The sequence below is a fragment of the Mytilus edulis genome, chromosome 10 (genome assembly GCF_963676685.1).
Source record: "Mytilus edulis chromosome 10, xbMytEdul2.2, whole genome shotgun sequence".
NCBI lineage: Eukaryota > Metazoa > Mollusca > Bivalvia > Mytilida > Mytilidae > Mytilus > Mytilus edulis.
The window spans coordinates 16,800,092-16,820,158 of record NC_092353.1 but is presented as its reverse complement, the minus strand read 5'-3'; the positions used below and the strand labels follow the sequence as shown (position 1 = coordinate 16,820,158).

The 20,067-nt window shown below is 32.4% G+C and overlaps 1 long non-coding RNA gene across 1 annotated transcript; it reads left to right on the top strand.

The window, feature by feature from the left end:
- The first annotated feature begins 105 nt into the window (after window positions 1–105).
- LOC139492365 (uncharacterized) lies at window positions 106–2,332 on the top strand. Its single transcript, XR_011656807.1, has 3 exons — window positions 106–441; window positions 1,151–1,250; window positions 2,261–2,332. It is a non-coding gene; the product is annotated as an uncharacterized lncRNA (long non-coding RNA).
- The last annotated feature ends 17,735 nt before the right edge of the window (window positions 2,333–20,067 follow it).

Below are 20,067 nucleotides of genomic sequence, written 5' to 3'. Positions count from 1 at the left end.
GTGATTTACAAGTCACGCCTCTTTTGGGGAGAAATTGAATGTGCATAAAATACTGCTACTGTTTACATAGTTGTTGCCATGGATGCAAAGTAATTTTTTTTAATTAAGACTTGATTGGAGAATTAAATGGATATAAATAAAAATGTCTATTTATTTAACTTATTTTTCAGGAGGACTGGAAGACATTTGGGTGTTGAGTCAAATTTAATGGAAAAATTCAGTGCGAACCTGCAATGTTTATAAATGGAGGGCAGTAAAACTTGAAAATATGCCGCACAGCTATATGTTTTTATTAGTGCAAAAAAAGTAGTGCATGTCTCCTTTCAAGGGAAATATAACATTCTCCTCAAAACTTCCTGAATGAAGAGTGACTGCATATGCAATTTAGGCAGTTCCTATGGAAAACTGCATTGCTGGTTTTACACAAGTGCAACCTATAAGGTAAATAATGGGAATTCACCCCTCAGCCTCCCTGGGATCCCAATTTCGGACCCCTTTTGGGTTTTCATTTTACAGAAACAACATGGAATCATTTTGGAATGCATTGGCTTTAGCTTTGTCTAAGAAAAGTGAAAAAAATTATGGAAATTATGACTGTACAGTGTGGGTTGGAGCTTTGGAGCATGGGGTCTATGGGAAAAAAGTTATGAATTGGCTGATGGCACTAGAACTCTTGAAAAAGCTCACATATTATCTTATATGCTAGATAAAAGAATATTAAAAAAAAATCTTCCCCGTTTCTCTCCAAACGGCGATCCTTTAGATATTTCACACCTTTTCCATAACCCCAAATGTATTAAACCGGAGCACCTGATTTTAGAGTCGCACAGTATAAACATAGAGAGAATTTTCTGTAGACGGACAAAACAGTGTACAAATAATCATTTACCGTGTTGTCTTATCTGATGCAGGTAATTTATTTATTTTTAACATGTCTTGATCGGAGTTTTTTGGTAAACGAATACTCTTGAGGCTGTTTTGCGGCCAGCCGTTTTGTCGGTAAAAGTTTGTTTTTCTCATAGTCTTTTTCCTCTTGCTACTCATCATATATTTTATATAGTTCATGCTTTTTTGATCATCTCTGATCTGTGTACTGCTTTGACTGCTTATATAATTTATGTTTTTCATTGTGTTGTTGAATATTTTTCAGACCTCGGGCAGCACGACTTCCTGGTTCGATGGGAACCCCAGCCGCTTTACAGAGTTTAACGATGGATTCTCCAGGGCCATTATTTACATTGTGTATAGCTGTATGTACCCTTCCTTTATAGTTTCTGGTAAATGTTACATTGCTAGGTACAGTTGCACGTATTGCACGGTTAGTTGCTTCAGCTTTTTGTGTGTTAGTGTTTTTGCATGTACGGTTTAGCATGGTAGGTCCAAGGCGATATTTTACGCATTCACGTAACAATGCTGCTGTGTTCTCTGATTTATTTAATTTAAAGTTATTTTTCAGTCCATGTCTTCAAACTGTTCCTATTTGAACAAACAAGGGAATATTTTGTACACCCGTTATGATCACCCTGATAGCAAGAAACTATAGCATGACATGCATATGATAGGTGAACTTTTACCCGTACAGAGTCCATATTGAATTTATCAAAGGCAGCATTGTACTCTGCCTGACAACGTGCTGCCATATCTAATGCAAACCTTTTTAGCATTTTATCTTTCTCTGAAACTAATCTTGCCGGCATTATTTCCTTCAGACCTGACATTTTTTTAATAAAATTTCTATGATTTGCGGACACATGTCTTGTATCTAGAAAATGAATTGGCTGAGTATTGGTTGTACCAGCTTTAAAAAGAGACTCTGCAGCTCTAAATGCACTGCTGTCAGGGTCAGTGGTAATTTCTTGAACTTCCAGACCATCATTTTTCAGGTCTAACAAGCAGTCTTTAGCCCATCGCTCCTCACTGCCTATGCTGTCATGCATTTTAATGTTTGCGGAACAGTGACCTTTGTGAGATTTAACTTTTGTTTTTGTTTTATGTTCACTCTTATTTGAGCAAAGCTTAGACACTTGTCTTGTGCTTACAATACTGTGCTTATAAGTATTATTTTCTAACATGGTATATGTACATTGGGTAGCTGGTTGAAATGGTGTTTTACCCATTCCGGAATAAATAGGGTTATTATACATTCCGTCGGCCTGAATGTTAATAATATTAGGATTATCACCTCTTAATATGTTTATTTCCTTAATTAATTTTCTTTTCTGAACCAAATCCTTTTGATTGTACTCTTCTATAATATCAGAAACAACATTAGCACTGTGTTGCATACTTGAAGTGGAAGGAGCTGGTATATTAGAACCAAGAAATAATTTCTGTAAACCAGTTGTGCTGATAGCTATGTGATTAAGTGCGACTTGTATGGATAGATTAATACCTGCTGTTCGACGACCACGTTTCTTAGCGATCACCTCATTGTAAAGGTTGAACATTTTTGAATGGTAAGAACACTCATTGCAGCTTGCCTTTTCCCTCCAGGCAGCCCCTCTTTGCTGCTCTGCACTTAAATCCCATGATATGAACCCTGTACACATAGGGATATTTGTCTGTGTTCTATGAAAACCTCATTCCACATCTGTTCAAGTTCATTGATCAGAAGGAGTCGAAAACTATTTTTCTCTGACCTGAAGTTGAAAAATGTTGCCAAAATTGAAGTGAATTAGTTTTTTTATTTGTTAAACTAAGTTTGGAAAATGTGAAAATAATTTTATTTTGAATTACCTCCCTTACAATAGTGTTTTCTTTAAATAAGCTTTTTGATCAAATGTACTCTCAAAAGTGCATATTTTTTTCTTTGCCTGTGTTTTTATATATATTATATATATATTATATATAAAAACCATGCACTATTTAGCTCTTGAAAATATATATAGGACTAGAAATTTTAAAATAAGTATAATCCTAGCTTGCATTTTCTTCAAATGTCACATTTAAAGAATTGACATATAAGACACATGCCTTTTTCTTCATAGTTGTTTATAAATGGCTTTTTTAAGCAAGTTTAATTATTTTTGAAAGCTTAATAACAAAAAAAGTATTCTTACCCTGTTTTTGTTTTATTTTCAGCACATTTTTCAACTTCTGTTTTTGTCGGAGGCTTCGGCCTTAGAAAGCGAGCTGACTTTGTAGAGGCAGGAATTAGTTGAACATTCTTTTTATGAACAGATTTAGTCACTAAGTCATACAAGTCTTTTGGTAGTCTCACAAATTTGCCTTTTTCAGCAGGTAAAGTTTTATTTCTGTATTTTTTCCCCTTATTATATGGGTTGTTTCCTTTCTGAAATGTGTATTTCCTTAGACGCCATGGGATTAGACCCATTGTTATTGTAAGAATTGTTTGAAATGCACTTTATTCCAGTATTTTAATATTTAAACATCAAATATAGGACCTAACAACTAAACAATCATGAATGACTAAGTTTTTTTGTTTATATCTGATGGAACTGAAGGTGACCCCAGATGTAAGATTTTTTATATAAATCATGATGGCTAATCTCATTATTTTGTAATTTGACAAGTTCATATAATTTGACCTCTCTTCATTTAATTTTTTTATCGGTGCTGACAGGCTTTTGTGCTATAACATAAACAGAAAGTAAAGATAAGGTGTATGTTTTTGTTATAGGGATAGTTTTTTGAAGCTTGTATGACACCTTTTTATGCATTTTATGGTATAGTACATAAAGAAGACAAAAATTCTACAAAATAAATAGATTGTAGTAAAACTAACCATGATTCAAATAGCTATTACACAAAGGCACAAGAAAAACACAAATATATAATGAGTTTATTAAGTAGACAAAAAAAATTATAATTTGAATAAAAAAAAAATAGTGAACAGGAAAAAAACACATCTTGCCGCAAACAGGGTATAGTTACTAGAAGTACTATAAAAATACAATAATGAAAAAAACTACCATTGTAACTTATTATTTTCTATTACTTACATAAATAACAACAAGAATATAAGAATATTTTGATACTTAAAGGGGTTTGAAAGTACAGTATAGGTTGCACTTTGTAAATCAAGTGTGATTTGCAAGTCACGCCTCTTTTGGGGAGAAATTGAATGTGCATAAAATACTGCTACTGTTTACATAGTTGTTGCCATGGATGCAAAGTAATTTTTTTTAATTAAGACTTGATTGGAGAATTAAATGGATATAAATAAAAATGTCTATTTATTTAACTTATTTTTCAGGAGGACTGGAAGACATTTGGGTGTTGAGTCAATTTAATGGAAAAATTCAGTGCGAACCTGCAATGTTTATAAATGGAGGGCAGTAAAACTTGAAAATATGCCGCACAGCTATATGTTTTTATTAGTGCAAAAAAAAGTAGTGCATGTCTCCTTTCAAGGGAAATATAACATTCTCCTCAAAACTTCCTGAATGAAGAGTGACTGCATATGCAATTTAGGCAGTTCCTATGGAAAACTGCATTGCTGGTTTTACACAAGTGCAACCTAAAACCTACATAACTACTTCCTAGTGCATTATTCAACTGCAGCTATTGCGTGGGTCAAACGTAAGCTGTTTGATAACAGACTAATATTTGTCTGGTCATTTGGTTCTGATCTTTTGATCTTGAACTGTACAACAATGCGAGCAATAGTTTATATTTGCTATTATGTGTAATTTTTCTTTAACTTTTTTTTTATGTGATAATTTTTATTCCTACTCGATTTTTATGAAAATTCAACTTATTACTAATTTTTAAGGTCATTTGCAAGATCATATCTATTCATATTCACACGCTAGGGTATCGACCAATACATCAAGTTTAGCCGGAACTATAAAGAAAAACGTAATCGGATGAAGGCGCTAAAATGTCCAAAAAAAAGGTTTTTTTTTAGTGAATTTCAGCTATAAATAAAGTTAATACATGGTTCTCTCAAATACTAACTGTAATTTTTTTTTTTTACATAAGTCTGACACAAATGAATATCTAGCTACCAAAACGGTTTCTTATTTGGAATTAAAAAGTATTAAGGTAATTGGTACAGTTTGAATATACAGCACAAATGAACAGGTTCAAGAAGAGACATGCTACTGAATGTACAAAAATTCCCATAATACCTCACTGGCTTACATCATGTATATATATATCCAATATTTTAAAGAGCTGTTTGTTGTTTTTTTTTGTTTTTTTTTGCCTTTTTAACACTTAATTTATATAAGCGTCACGGATGAGTCTTTTGAAGACGAAACTCGCGTCTGGCGCAAATATTAAATTTCAATCCTGGTATTTATGATGAGTTTGTTTATCGTACACTTTTTTGATAAACTTCATGTACTTGAAAACATTCATTAAAGCAATGAACTGATGTTCAGTTAAGATATCTTTTGTTCATGAAAAACTAGTTATTTAAAGCAATCAAATTAACTCGGAAAATTATGCGATTAGGTACATCTAATAGGTAAGAAACATACATAGTACATGCATGTGCTTAATTGTCCTTTTTTGGGTGTTTTAAATTTGTCATTTCGAGAAATGTTAAAGATTACTGTGCGGTAAAGGTTCTAACTTTTGTAAAGTCAGAATGGTGACCTAGAGTTATTATATTTTATATCATTTTGGTCTCTGGTCGCGAACTGTCTCAGTGGCGTTCATATCACATCTTTTTATTTTTATATCATAAATCGCATATTTCCAAAACAAACCCAAAACTAAAGTGAACATGCCAGATCGATATCAAAACTGACTAATAATGACAGGGCAAAAACAAAAACGATTTTAACTTGAGAGTTGGTAACTGAGATATTGTTTATCTTAAACAATTCATGATATATATCGACAGAAGAGCATTTGAAGCTATACTTTGAATCAACCATCTTGATAATCTTGCTTTAAATGTTTTCATATAATTTTTCATAAGAAACGCCTTATCTAAAATAAATTTGTATCGGGTAATATACGTTTAAGTAATCGAATACGCTGGAAATGAAAATTATTATCATTCATATTATTAGAAAGCAAAAGATTGCAATAGAAATCCTCAATGCAAGATATCCATAAGCATGAACAGACCTTCTTTTGATTTAACTACTCTTCATATGAGGAAAACGGTACGGTAGCGATTAATGTATTTATATCATAATATAAGATATTATAGAGTATATGGAACTCATGTACTATAGCATCTGAATTGCACATCAAATCATTTGAATTGATTTGTTTTGTATACATTGATTGCATGTCATATGTTTAAAAACAATTTATAGTATCAATTTTAAATTCTAAATTCTTCCTTAAATTCAAAAACATGATACTTACTTTGTAGAATTGAAATTGAATTCTTGTTCATATGAAATAAGCTACTTAACTAGTATGAGTATACAATAAGAACTCGTTCGGATATAGTGTACCTGTTTGAATCTTAGTTGACCTACCTTATATAAATAAACTCATCATAGATACCAGGAATAAATTTTGTATATACGCCAGACGCGCGTTTCGTCTACAAAAGACTCACCAGTGACGCTCGAATCCAAACAATTTAAGAAGGCCAAATAAAGTACGAAGTTGAAGAGCATTGAGGACCAAAATTCCTAAAAGTTTTGCCAAATACAGCTAAGGTAAAGTTATGCCTGAGGAGAAAAGCCTTAGTATTTAAAAAATGCAAAACTTAGTAAACAGTTAATTTATAAATATAACCATATCAATGATAATTCAAGTAATATGGTGTCAACCAAAATGGAAAATTCACTCATATACATATTCCACCCAGATTCATTTAAGGTTTTATAGTTATCTTAATGGCAATCATATCACATATCTTTATTTTCATTTTGAGGGTTTGAATAACGTTAGGGTTAGCATTCTTATGCCTACTTTGTTTCGAAATTCATTTTTTTACTATATATTATTGTGACAAACATGTCACACTTTTTTTTATACCTAACATGATTGAAGTAGTACTACAAGGTTTGTTTAAACATTTGTTTTGTAATGACATCAGGTATAAAAGAAAAAAATGCACCCGCTACTTTGAAATTCATATCTAAGGTGAACAGGACATTCATATCTAAGGTGAAACAAGTGTATTTTTCTAAAGTTGAAAATAGCAGAGAAGTAAATAATAATAACATTATAACACTTGTAATGTTCAATAGAAGTACTGTCATAATGATTGGGTGCCACGTGCAATCTCAGGGTATCGTGTCGTCACCGATTGAAATTGTTCGGCCATGATTTTCTTTATACATTTTAATCTTATTCTGTAAAAGGTATCACCTTTCAACAGATCATCAATTCATGAATGAATTAATAAAATAAAAAAAAAATCGCACAACTTCAAGCAATTATCTTTTCATAATGTATTTTAAAGTTAAAATAGGTGAATATCATAAGATCAATCTTCAACTTGTTATGTTCAACAAAAGTAATGTCATAATGATTGAATTCTACATGCAATGTCATGGTCTTGTGTCGTTAACCACATGTATTGAAAATGTTCGAAAAAGGATACGATTTGATTTTATACTGTAGAATGTATCACCCGTCAATATTATTGAAAATAAAACAGTCGTGGAAGAATGCAAACTCGATTGTTTTCCAATACACATTATGTCACTCCTTTCACCGTGCACAAGTTTATTGCTGGTCAGTTGTCATAAAGCTATCGAATGATTCTATTGATTAACCAAAAAGTACTGCCCTCATGTTTTTATCTTGTATCGGTCAGACACGTGCATTTGTTAATAAAACTAATTATCATCAAAACTCATTAACAGTGAAAGATATGAAAATAAAATTTTCTTCTGTGGTTTTGGAATATTAAGAAGTACACAAAACAGCTGAAAATAAAATTTTGATAAAATCTAGTTGCTTTTGTATTGTGCTACCTTAAATGAGATTTTCGAGTACACGTATGCGACCTTACAGAAAGGGGATAGTTTTCAGTTTAAAACGATGTATTTTGTTCAATTTATAAGAACTACGACTGTCAAAAGTTTACAAAATGTATAGAAAATTATGAACAAATATGTATTTGTTAATATGTCAATTTAGTATGCCTTAATGAAAGGGGAAAGTTAAGTTTTGACCATACACGTTGAATTCGGTACATGCAAAACTGACAACAAAACATATTTCAAAACAAACTAATAATTGAGTTCCTACAATGTATTGACGATTTCTATGAAATGAAATGTATCTATAGGAATATAAATCAGTGTAAAAAAGACTAAAAACTTTAAAAAGACATGTTTTATGACAGAACCGCCTTTTCTTCGTTTAAAAGATAATTTAAGTTTTGGTTATTCAATCTCAAACTTAGTTACGCAAGATAGTATTTTTTTCTATCAAGAACAGTTTAACATACCAGTTAATATTTGTATTACTGCATTTGATCAGAACTCAGACCTCAAATGACTTTTGTAATGTTGGAACGATATTACGATGTTATGACCCTTGGCTGTAATACATATGTTCCTACATGGAAGGGTAAGCAAATCTCGAGTCAGTATTGGTCCCAAGTGTTTAATGAACACGACATAATTAGTAAGCCAAAAATCCTATAATAATATTGCGAATATAAATGCTAAACATTTAAACCTGCTGTGCCTTGGAATAGAGTGGTGGCAAATGTTTGTGTACCACTCAATTTATCCAACATCATTGGACATTAAAATCACAAAATTTTGTCATTGCAAAATACATTTTGGCCGTATCAATCTTCAAATGGGAGAATATAAAAAAAACTGTTTCATCAGTGCGCCTATAGGACAAATGTCAAATGAACCCTGTCCTAAACTCCAAATATCTCTAGACAAAGGTAAAAGAGCCATCTCTGATTGACAGTATACACTTGCGATGATCACATGACTGTAGTCTGTGGACATTTTCCATTGTCGTGATCATTCTGCCCTACAGTCAGGTCTGTATAATTAATTTGATATCTGAACTAAGATTATCATCTATATCACGCTGATGATGTTAAAAAAAACTTGCTTCTGTAAATTTCCTTGTAATTCATGAATAAAGTTGAATTAAAGTGAAGCCTTTACTTGGATATGCTGTGCTAGAGAGTGTTATTCCTTGTCTTGGGTGCAGTTTTATTCTATTACAATAAATGCAAGCATAGGAAAGAGAGTCGAAAGATATCCAATTTTGAGCCGTATACCCTGATGTGAAATTAAACTCTTTAAATAATCGACTGTTTCCTATTCCGTCACCGCACTACATTTCACATCCCCGATAAAACAATCGATTTGAAAAGTTGGTTCGTGTTTTAATTGGTTATCTTATTTCAATGTTTAACCGTTTTCAATTTCATAGACTTTCCAGGGCAATATAAGATGTTTGCAAGCGTCTTCTGAGAGAATACTATTTAGAAAATACGATAAAGTTAAACATTATGAGTAGTACATAAAACGTAAGCCGTTATATGGTAGCACACTTTAGAAGTTTATACTACTGTTGCCTTTATTTAGAAGTGAAAGTATTCTACGTTATATATTGTGTAAAACTGCAAAATAATGTGACTTGGTTAAACAATAGACATCAAAATGAGAAATTATTTACAGGTGCATTTTACCATATGCAGTAGCTATACATAAGCGAATATTTCCCTTATATATAAAGAATGGAGTGAGATTGGATGATAGGTATCATTCTATTCAAATGGGACGTAATAATTTAATATTATGTGGATTATTGTGTACAAATGAGGCGCAATGTTTAGCTTCAAGTCTTACCCGAGGGGACTTAACTTGCACGTTACACATGAACTTAACTTCGTCGGAAGTTTTTGACAGTGACGCAACACTCGTTTATCAGAATGAAGGTTAGTATTTTAACTATATGGAAATTAATCCATAGTTGTCAATTATAATTGTATGACGATACATGGCTCTAATATTACAAATATCAAGTCTCAAATAAAAAAGCAAAAGACCTGATACAATTAAAACATTTATTTCAAAATTTGTGAAATGAAAACGACGCTTTATAGTTATCAAAGGTACCATGCTTATAGTTTAATACGCCAAACGCGCGTTTTGTCTACATAAGACTCATCAGTGACGATTAGGTCAAGAAAGTCACAAAGCAAAAACCAGTATAAAGTTGAAGCGCATTGAGGACCCAAAGTTCCAAAAAGTTCTGCCAAATACGGCTTATGTAATCTATGCCTCGGATAAGAAAATCCTTAGTTTTTAGAATAATTCATGATTTTGCAAACAGTAAATTTATTAAAATGACCATATAATTGATATTTATGTCAACATCGAAGTGTTTATCAGTTTTCTGCATCCGAAGCACATTCCTTGATTTGACTTCACCAGAACGCTGAAAGCCATATATGTATAAGATCCTGTCAGTTTCCGCCTCATTGAAATTCTGCATCTCTTTTTTTATTCATGTTGTGTAATTGTCAGCATGTATGTTTTAACTTTTTTCTTTGCTTAGTTTTAAAACATTAAGGCAGATTTTCTTTTTGTGGAAAAGATCTCGAAATGTCCCGGGGGATTAGATTTTTTGTTAAAACTCAATACGTCTGCTATTATAGCAAACATAACTGTAAAGAATTATATTTTATTACTAAAATTGAACCAAAAGGTACCAGACTAATAATTTGTTACGGCAGACGCGGGTTTCGTCTACAAAGACTCATGTAGTTACGCCCAGATTAAAAAAGTTTAAAAGCCCTATAAGTATAAAGGTAAAGAGAATTGAAGCCCCAAAATTCCAAAAATAGTTGTGACAAACAAGGCAAAGGTAATATATGCCTGGGATTAGAAAATAATTAGTATTTCGGATAATTTATACTTTTGCAAACAATAATTTATAAAAAAAATAACAATATAATTGATAATCATGTCAACACCCAAGTGCTGACAACTGGGCTGGTGATACTTTCATGTTATATATATTTTTTTTAAATACAATACCTTCATATTTCTTTATTTCCATGTGGATTACATATATATATATATATTTAGCTGATCTGTAACAATAACATCTTCATGCCTTATATATCATGTACTGTAGTACGCCGCTAGATTAAAACTGACGAGGAAAGGTAACACACTTCCAGCGAAAGCTCTTTATTTTAGAGAGCCCAGGTGGTCGTGTGGTCTAGCGGGACGGCTGCAGTGCAGGCGATTTGGTGTCACGATATCACAGTAGCATGGGTTCGAATCCCGGCGAGGGAAGAACCAAAAATTTGCGAAAGCAAATTTACAGATCTAACATTGTTGGGTTGATGTTTAGACGAGTTGTATATATATATATATATATATATATATATATATATATATATATATATATATATATATATATATATATATATATGAGTAGATGATCATTTTCTGTACGATAAAAATAAATACTTCGTGTCTAATATCAGAGATCCTTGTTTAATTCCTACAAGAAGATAACACCTCTCGAAACGAAGCTTATTTTTATAAGCTAGAGTTAGAGGAGGGGATAAGGTCTCTGCGCAATGCTAGGCGGTGTTGTCGTAGAAGTTATAAAATTTTAGGCCTGGTATTTCTTAATCATAAGAAATCCGATTGACAAAGTATACTTTGCAGTTGTCACTACACACAGGTAGACATAAAATTGAGAATGGAAATGGGGAATGTGTCAAAGAGACAACAACCCGACCATAGAGCAGACAACAACAGAAGGTCACCAACAGGTCTTCTATGCAACGAAAAATTATCGCACCCGGAGGCGTCCTTCAGCTGGCCCCTAAACAAATATTTACTGGTTCAGTGATAATCAACACCATACTAAACTCCAAATTGTACACAAGAAACTAAAAGTTAAAATAATACAAGACTAACAAAGGCCAGAGGCTCCTGACTTGGGACAGGCGCAAAAATGCGGCGCGGTTAAACATGTTTGTGAGATCTCAACCCTCCCCCTATACCTCTAGCCAATGCAAAAGGTAAACGCTTAACAATACGCACATTAAAATTCAGTTTAAGAGAAGTCCGAGTCTGATGTCAGAATACACATATATTTATTAACAGTGAGCGTATGCTTCTAAAAATAGATTAGCATCCTGCAATTATACTGAAAAGATGAGTAGACGATCATTTTCTGTACCCTAAAGATAAATACTTCGTGAATTGTATCAGAGATTCTTGTTAAATTCCTACAAGAAGGTAACACCTACCGAAACGAAAGCTTATTTTTATAAGCTAGAGTTAGAGGAGGTGATAATGTCTCTGCTCAATGCTAGGCGATGTTGTCGTAGAAGTTAGAAAATAAAGTACAGGTTCCAGCCCCAGCGCCGGGGAGGAAGTTACGAATCAAATCTTCTCTAACATCGTTAGGTTAATTTTCTAGGCACTTATGTCTCATAGTCAATAAAATTAGTTTTTCTGGATTCTTGTGGGGGTTGTGGACGGCCATGTGGTTCTTTTTGTGTTTTTTTTTTATTGATTGGTTGGTTTAGGGCTTGATAATTTCTGTAATTCCATAACTTATCATTTTCAATTTTACTTTAACAATGGCTTTAACGGCAGTTGTTAATCATGGCCGCCAGTCGAGTTAAAAGTAAACGTTGAAGCATAATTGATGACTACATGTTCTAAAAAAAAACACAATAAAGTGAAATCTTGTCATAAATCGACTAAAATGAATTACATTTGTTTATTTAATAATTAATGTAAAATTGTATCCTTTACTCGCGTTAACTGCTAACTATGTAAACCTTTTTTTAAATCACATAAATACAGTGTAGATATTTTATTCTAGATATGCAAATACACTATTCATATAAGCTATTTAGTAGTACCTCATATTGACATATTGCCGTATTTCTTTCTTCTTTAAAAGACTATGTCATTGTTGATTATGTGAACATGTTAGTTAAAAGAGTTATTCTTTTGCGTAAGCTTTCATTAAAATGTTATCAAAGGTACCAGGTTTATAATTTAATATGCCAGACGCGCGTTTCGTATCTATAATTTTATAGCCAAGAATTAAACTATGCAAATGTTATGAAAAAGTAAAGATTTAAATGCACACATATAAACTAACATAATAATTATTTCAACATTTGTGTATTTCATTATTTAAAAATTCATCACATGTAATCACTTATAAATTATATGTATGCTCTATCAATACAGCTTCAGTGAATACATTGCTGCTTATTTGTTGTAATTTTTACATATATAGTGACATTTCATATTTCATTACGTATTTCATATGCTTGTACGACTATGTTTTAAATGTCAAAACTGAAAAGCGACAGAATGCGCTGCCTATGATCTTTGTCCACCAGAGAAGCCATCTGATCTTTTCCAATTATGTCCTTTTTATGATTGTGACTGGAGGGTGCCATGGATCCGCAATGTGGCTGGTACATGCAGATCAAAAGACGTCTGTCTTGTCGACACATTCGGTCTTGCTTATGTTAAGCTTGGGGGAGTTCATGTGATTACCTCAGTGTTTGTCCTTTTTCTTGATTTGTATACAATTCGTATATGAGGGATATCCAGTTTTGAACATTAGAAAATCTGATTTCAACTCAGAAAGGATTTATATACACTCGCTAACTATCAAAGCATAATCACATATTATCAATATTGAAACATTAGAAGAATGAAATGTACTTTTGAACAAAATCATGATAGAGACATGCACTACCCATATTTTGAAGATATACAACAGTCTATAAAACACACCACTCAGGGATATACCTGGGAATTCCAGAAAGATAAGGTTATCCCTCTCTACTTTAGAACCGTTAGTGACTATCGTTAAATATGAAGTAAGAGGGATGACAATGTCATTCCATTACGGTTTACTATTATGATGGCGTCCATAAAGTTTAGTAGAGACGATGTCATTAAAAAACCTTTGGTCAATCGTTTCGTGGTATGCAATAACCTGATATCAAGTAAATTCTGTTACAAAACTGAATCCCTTTTATGTCGTATCTCTTTGCCGTAAAGATCGAGAAAAGAACCTTACATCCACCTGTGGTATTCTTTATTTCAAGTTTCAATAGATAAGGTGTAATAAGTTATGTGCCGTAGAGAAAATGTCACTCCTTGTTGATTTAATATGGTTCTTCAAATTGATATAAAAAAATAAGATTAATAGGTATATGCAGAAGACTTAATTGTTTTATTATGAACAGAAAATAATTTTTAGCAAAGTTCAAAATCTAGAACGTCAAATTGACCTTTCAAGGTCATAGGTCAGTGATCTCAAATCAAAAGACCCCAGGTCAATCATTTGTATGGTTGTGGAGAAATACTGATTCAAATACATAAGGGGAGAAAACTCCTATAAGAGTTAAACAAAACAATTCGACTGAAATAGGTTGAAGTTGCGCCTTTTTGTAAACAGTAATTTGGCAAACAAATCATATCATTAACTGTAGCAGTTTCTTTGGAATAACGAAAACAAGCAAAATTCAAAAATTTATAATATGACCTTGACTTTCGACCTTGATCTCAATTTCAAGGTCATAGGTCAGTGAACTCAAAACGGAAGACCGGAGGTCAATCACTTGTATGGTTGTGGAGAAATACTGATTTGAAATACATAAAGGGAGAAAACTCCTATAAGGGTTAACCAAAACACTTTGACTGAAATAGGTTGAAGTTGCGCCTTATTGTAAACAGTTATTTGGCAAACACATCATATCATTTACTGTCACAGTTTTTGTGGAATAACGATAACAAGTAAAATTCAAAATTTAGAACATGACCTTGACCTTTGACCTTGACCTCAATTTCCTTCAAATGGACCAAGGACTTCATATCAAAAGACTGTAGGCCTCTATGACTTATAACGTATGAATTTATCCAACAAATCGCCTATCTGAAATTTTCAAAGGGAAATAACTCCCATAAAATGTCTTCCGATCACTCAAGTCAAAATAAACCTAATCATTCTCAAGAGTAGACGAACAATTTGGTGAAAACAGTTTGCTAAAATCTTTTAAGATCAGAAAAAAAAGGTCTTTCCACGAAAAGGAAAAAGACCAAATGATCTTTTAGATTTATAATTTTTACGTCATCTATAAATTAAACATTATATTACAGCGACACAGTCAACAACAGAGACAACTCTAGTGATTACGGAAATAACAGTAGCCACGACAGAAACATTTACGGCTACAGAAGCATTAGCCAATGTAGAAGCATTAACCACTGCAGAAGCATTTACCACTGCAGAATCAATAACCACTACAGAATCATTAACCAATAAAGAAGCATTGACCAATGCAGGAACATTAACCACTGCAGAAGCATTAACAATTTCAGAAAGAAAAAAACACTGCAGAAGTGTTAACTACTGCGGCAGTGTTAACCACTGCAGAAGTTTTTACCACTACAGAAACATTAACCACAGCAAACAAGGTGACTGAAATGATAACTGCAACGGTTAAATCAACTACTGCGGAAACTGTTGTATCTTGGCCAGGGGGAACATACAGTTTAATGAAACCTGCTGCTGGCTATCCAGGAAATTATGTCCCTTGGTTGGAAGTCAGCAGATACTATGACACTGAAGATGACCAATGGCTATGTTGTCAATACAAGCATGTCAGGTAATTTCCATTTAGATTATTCTCATTCGAACAGAGCTTGTACCCTGCAGTCATTTATCTTATAGGAGATTTTTAGATTTGATAAATTAGATGTTAAATTTGACTGATTATTTAGATGTTGAATATAGATTGCAATATAATACAAAAATTCTGAATTATCTCCCCTTTTAAGACATATTTGACCAAAAATTATTTAATAAAAATCATCTTTTTTTACAGCCGTAAATATGATAAAACACATAATTTTGTATATCAACATGAAAAGCCTTACACATGAATTACATACTATTCTCAGCACTTTCAGAAAATGAGGGGTGCAAGATACTAGAGGAACAGTCAAACTAATAGTTCGAGATTAAATTGACAACGCAAAAGCAAAAAATTGAAAAAGACAAACAGACAAATAATAGTACACAAAAAGAACATAGAAAACTTAAAACTGAGCAACACGAACCCCAATAAAAACTTGAAGTGACCGCAGGTACTCAGGAAGGAAATGCAGATCCTGCTCCACATGTGGCACTCGTCGTGTTGCTCGTGTTATAACAAACCCAGGTAATAGTCTAATTCGATAGGTCACATTCATGAAACGGAAGGGGATTGTAGTTACGACGTAAGAAACATATCAGACATCATCCATAACGGTCGACAATCTTAAAGATCTAAACCGAATTTTATCTGCTATTTCAAAATCCAACATGGTGAAAGACCTTAATGTCCAGGAAATCCAATAAAGTCACTGATAAAAATGCCTAGAGGTTTGATTTCGAATGTCACTGGAAACATTGTTTTTAGATTTAGATAAAACTGCATGTACCAGTTCCTGAACATATAAAAGTAATGTAATGATGTTAAGAATTCATTAATCGATGAAAAAAAATAATAAAGGAATCAAATCAACTCGACAGTGTGAATTCAACCACATAATTCATAAATGCTGTGTTCTATATTGAATTGTTGTTTGTCATTTCGGGGCCTTTTGTAGCTGACTATGTGGTATGGGCTTTGTTCATTGTTGAAGATCATGCGTTGATCTTTAGTTGGTAACTTTTGCATCCTTTGGTTTCTAGTGAAAAGTTGTCTTATTGACAATCATACCACATCTTCTTTATTATATATATAAAGCCTACGCAGACTTCTACCTGTTATGTCATCATGGTAATTACATTTAGAATGTTTGTTATAACCAAAATGTATATTCCGTTTTAATTACGATGTTGCATTGATTAACACTCAAGTTTATAAAACTTATTCTGAAATACCTATTCTAATGCAATTTTCATGTAACAATTTGTTTCATTTGCTAAAAGTTCATTATTGAAAATAAAACAACACCTTCCTAAAAAACGCCGTTTGATGTTATTTTATCCAAATTTGAATCGTAGAAGTAACGAAGTAACCTTCAGTTTGTAAGTTTTCATTTGTATGACGTCATCTTTAGCCATGACGTCTTTGCCCCAAAATCACTCATGAAGTTTCGCAGAATTTTATTTTATTTCAAATTTATACATTTTTTCGATCTCTAACGTACTATTTCTTATTGTTATGCATTAGAAACGGAATACCGGAACTGTAATTGAAGAGTTGCCACCGACAATTTTGATTTCACGGTGGCAACTCTTCAACAACAGTATTGTTATTTCCTTAATTAACAGACAAAAACAATCAGTCATTTAATAATTTTATTCGAATATTCGAAGTTTATCAGAGAGTTCATTTTGATTAGGCTAAATTTATGATTTATTTGGTTTCACACTGATTATACAGACCGGGAACCGTTTTTGATACTCTCCACCAAGTTTCCGAAGAAATAATATGCAATAACTAAAGTTACAATTCCGGAGGCGGTCATGTGTTATGCTTTTCTAAATTAGATTATAAATACCGTCTAGCATTGCATTTTTTAAAAGTATAATTAATTGAATAAATCATTTACTGACGAGAAATTAATTGTCAATACATGCATACATAAACTCATCATACATTCCCCATTTCATTCTCAATTTTATCAGGATTAAATTTGGTATTACGCAGACATCTGATGCACTAAAATTAGAACTGTTAATGTTCTAACCGCAAACTACTAACTGTTGTATCTCGATTGTGTTTTTTTTTTTTTTTTTGAATTTGGGGTCCTCAATGCGCTTCAACTTTATTCTTGTTTGGCTTTCAAACTATTTTGATCTGAGCATTACTGATTAGCCCTATGCAGACGAAACGAGCTTCAATAGTTTTTACACCGGATCATCCTGATAAAGATAAACCATAGACGGCAAATCGAGCTAGCGACCATTTACGTGTTTTACTAAGATTTTATCAACAATATATTCCTATTTAAAATAGATCGTATCATAGTCTTTTAGACCTTCATATTCATGATTATTATTTGGACGTGTATTGACGTCGGTTGCAATGATGTATTCTTCAGTTGAAATTTTGAAATGTACAATTATATTATTAATTTATGCGCTGAGTGTTATTGTGTTTGTTTGTACAATATTCCTGATATGTTATGTTGTCGTTTTAGCAATATGTTTAACATTTCATATAAGTGGGAGTATTGGCTAGCCATAAAACCAGGTTCAATCCACATGTTTTTTTCTTTGAATGTCCTGTACCAAGTCAGAAATATGGTCGTTATTACCGAATATTCCGTTTCTTTATAATTATATTTTGGCGTTTGGATTTACTGCACGTTGGTGTTTCTTTTTTTTTTATTGTTTTTCTCATAGAGTTGTTGTGTTTCCCTCTGTTTTAGTTTTTAACTTGGATTCTCACACACGATTTATGACTACTGATGTGTTTCCCTCGGTTTTAGTTTGTAACCCAGATTTGTTTTCTGTGTATCGATTTATGACTTTCGAACAGCGGTATACTACTGCTTTCCTTATTGAACAGCGGTATACTACTGTTTTCCTTATTGAACAGCGGTATACTACTGTTTTCCTTATTGAACAGCGGTATACTACTGTTTTCCTTATTGAACAGCGGTATACTACTGTTTTCCATATTGAACAACGGTATACTACTGTTTTCCTTATTGAACAGCGGTATACTTCTTTTTTCCTTATTGAACAGCGGTATTATTCTTTTTTCTTTATTGAACAGCGGTATACAACTATTGCCTTATTGAACAGCGGTCTACTTCTGTTGACTTTATTGAACAGTGGTCTACTTCTGTTTTCTTGATTCGTATAATTCTAAGTGAGCTTTTAATAGTTAAGAAGAAGGACGTGACTCACTTCTCTGTAAAACCGCATTAACAGACGGAACTGATGTTTTATAACAGATTTTTCTTTTTTCACAAGTAAATCAAAAGTCTATTTTGTATGAATCTTTGGGGAAAATATAAATAACTGCTTAAGGATTTGAATTAATAGACTTGATAAACATTCATCAAAGAATGCAGTAAGATGTATCCTACCATTTGGAACACAAATAAATTGTATACATAAAAAGGTAAACATTGACGATTTGCCGGCTAAATATATAATACATCGATCAAGCATATAAAGGAATGATTTTATAATAATTGAATATAAATGTAAAATTCAAAGCTGAATGCACTTGGTGACATCTCAATATCATATAAAACTCTCGACTCTATTGCTATGATATTTGAGTAAAACCTTTCAAGCATTAAAAATAGTATAAGTCATTCCTGGTTCAAAGACTGAAAATCCAACACCATTCAACATTCCTCGTGCCTCATACATCATTTCCAGTAGGAAAAGATTTAAAAAATAGCATACACCATTAAACCATACTCGCCTAATTGGAAAATTGACACATATAAATGACTAATGCAAAAGACGCTTACCATGTCGACACATCGGGACTCAATCCTTCCTTAGTTCATGTGGTTCCCTCAGTTTTTGTTTGTTACTTTTCTGTCTTCGAAACGACTTATTTATGTGAGTTGAAAAGTTATTGATTTTGCCTTAATGTATGTATCTTTGAATAAATATATTACTTCATTCAAAATAACGTCTAGCCACATAAATTACACGCCTTGTATCTGTGATGAAACTTTACATACTTTGAAGAAAAAGTTTTATAAAGACAGGCAAGACTCAGGATATACTGGCCCGAGAACACAGGTATTTCGTAGTGCATTTCTTTTAGACAATAAATTCAAATTAAAAAAATCGTACCTGCTCTTTTTCAAAAAGATTTTTACAGTGTAGTGTACTACTAGTGAGACAAATAATATCAAAATTATAGAAACTTCTACCAGCTCTAACTCAAAATATTGACAATTCTGTGTTAAGGGGGTGTAACATTCAGTTTGACAGCTTCAGACGTGATAAAATTTGACCTTTTTGAACTGGACCAAATCACTACTTAACATAAAGATTCAGCACCCAAATTTTTTTAACATGTAAATACATCCCCCTACTTAATATTTCATGCATTTAATATCAAGAAATAAATTGGGAAAGTGTATCAAATAAAACATGCAAGTTATACACTGTTTACACTAGGAAATATATTCGAAGACAACGAAAACCAAAGGACGATAA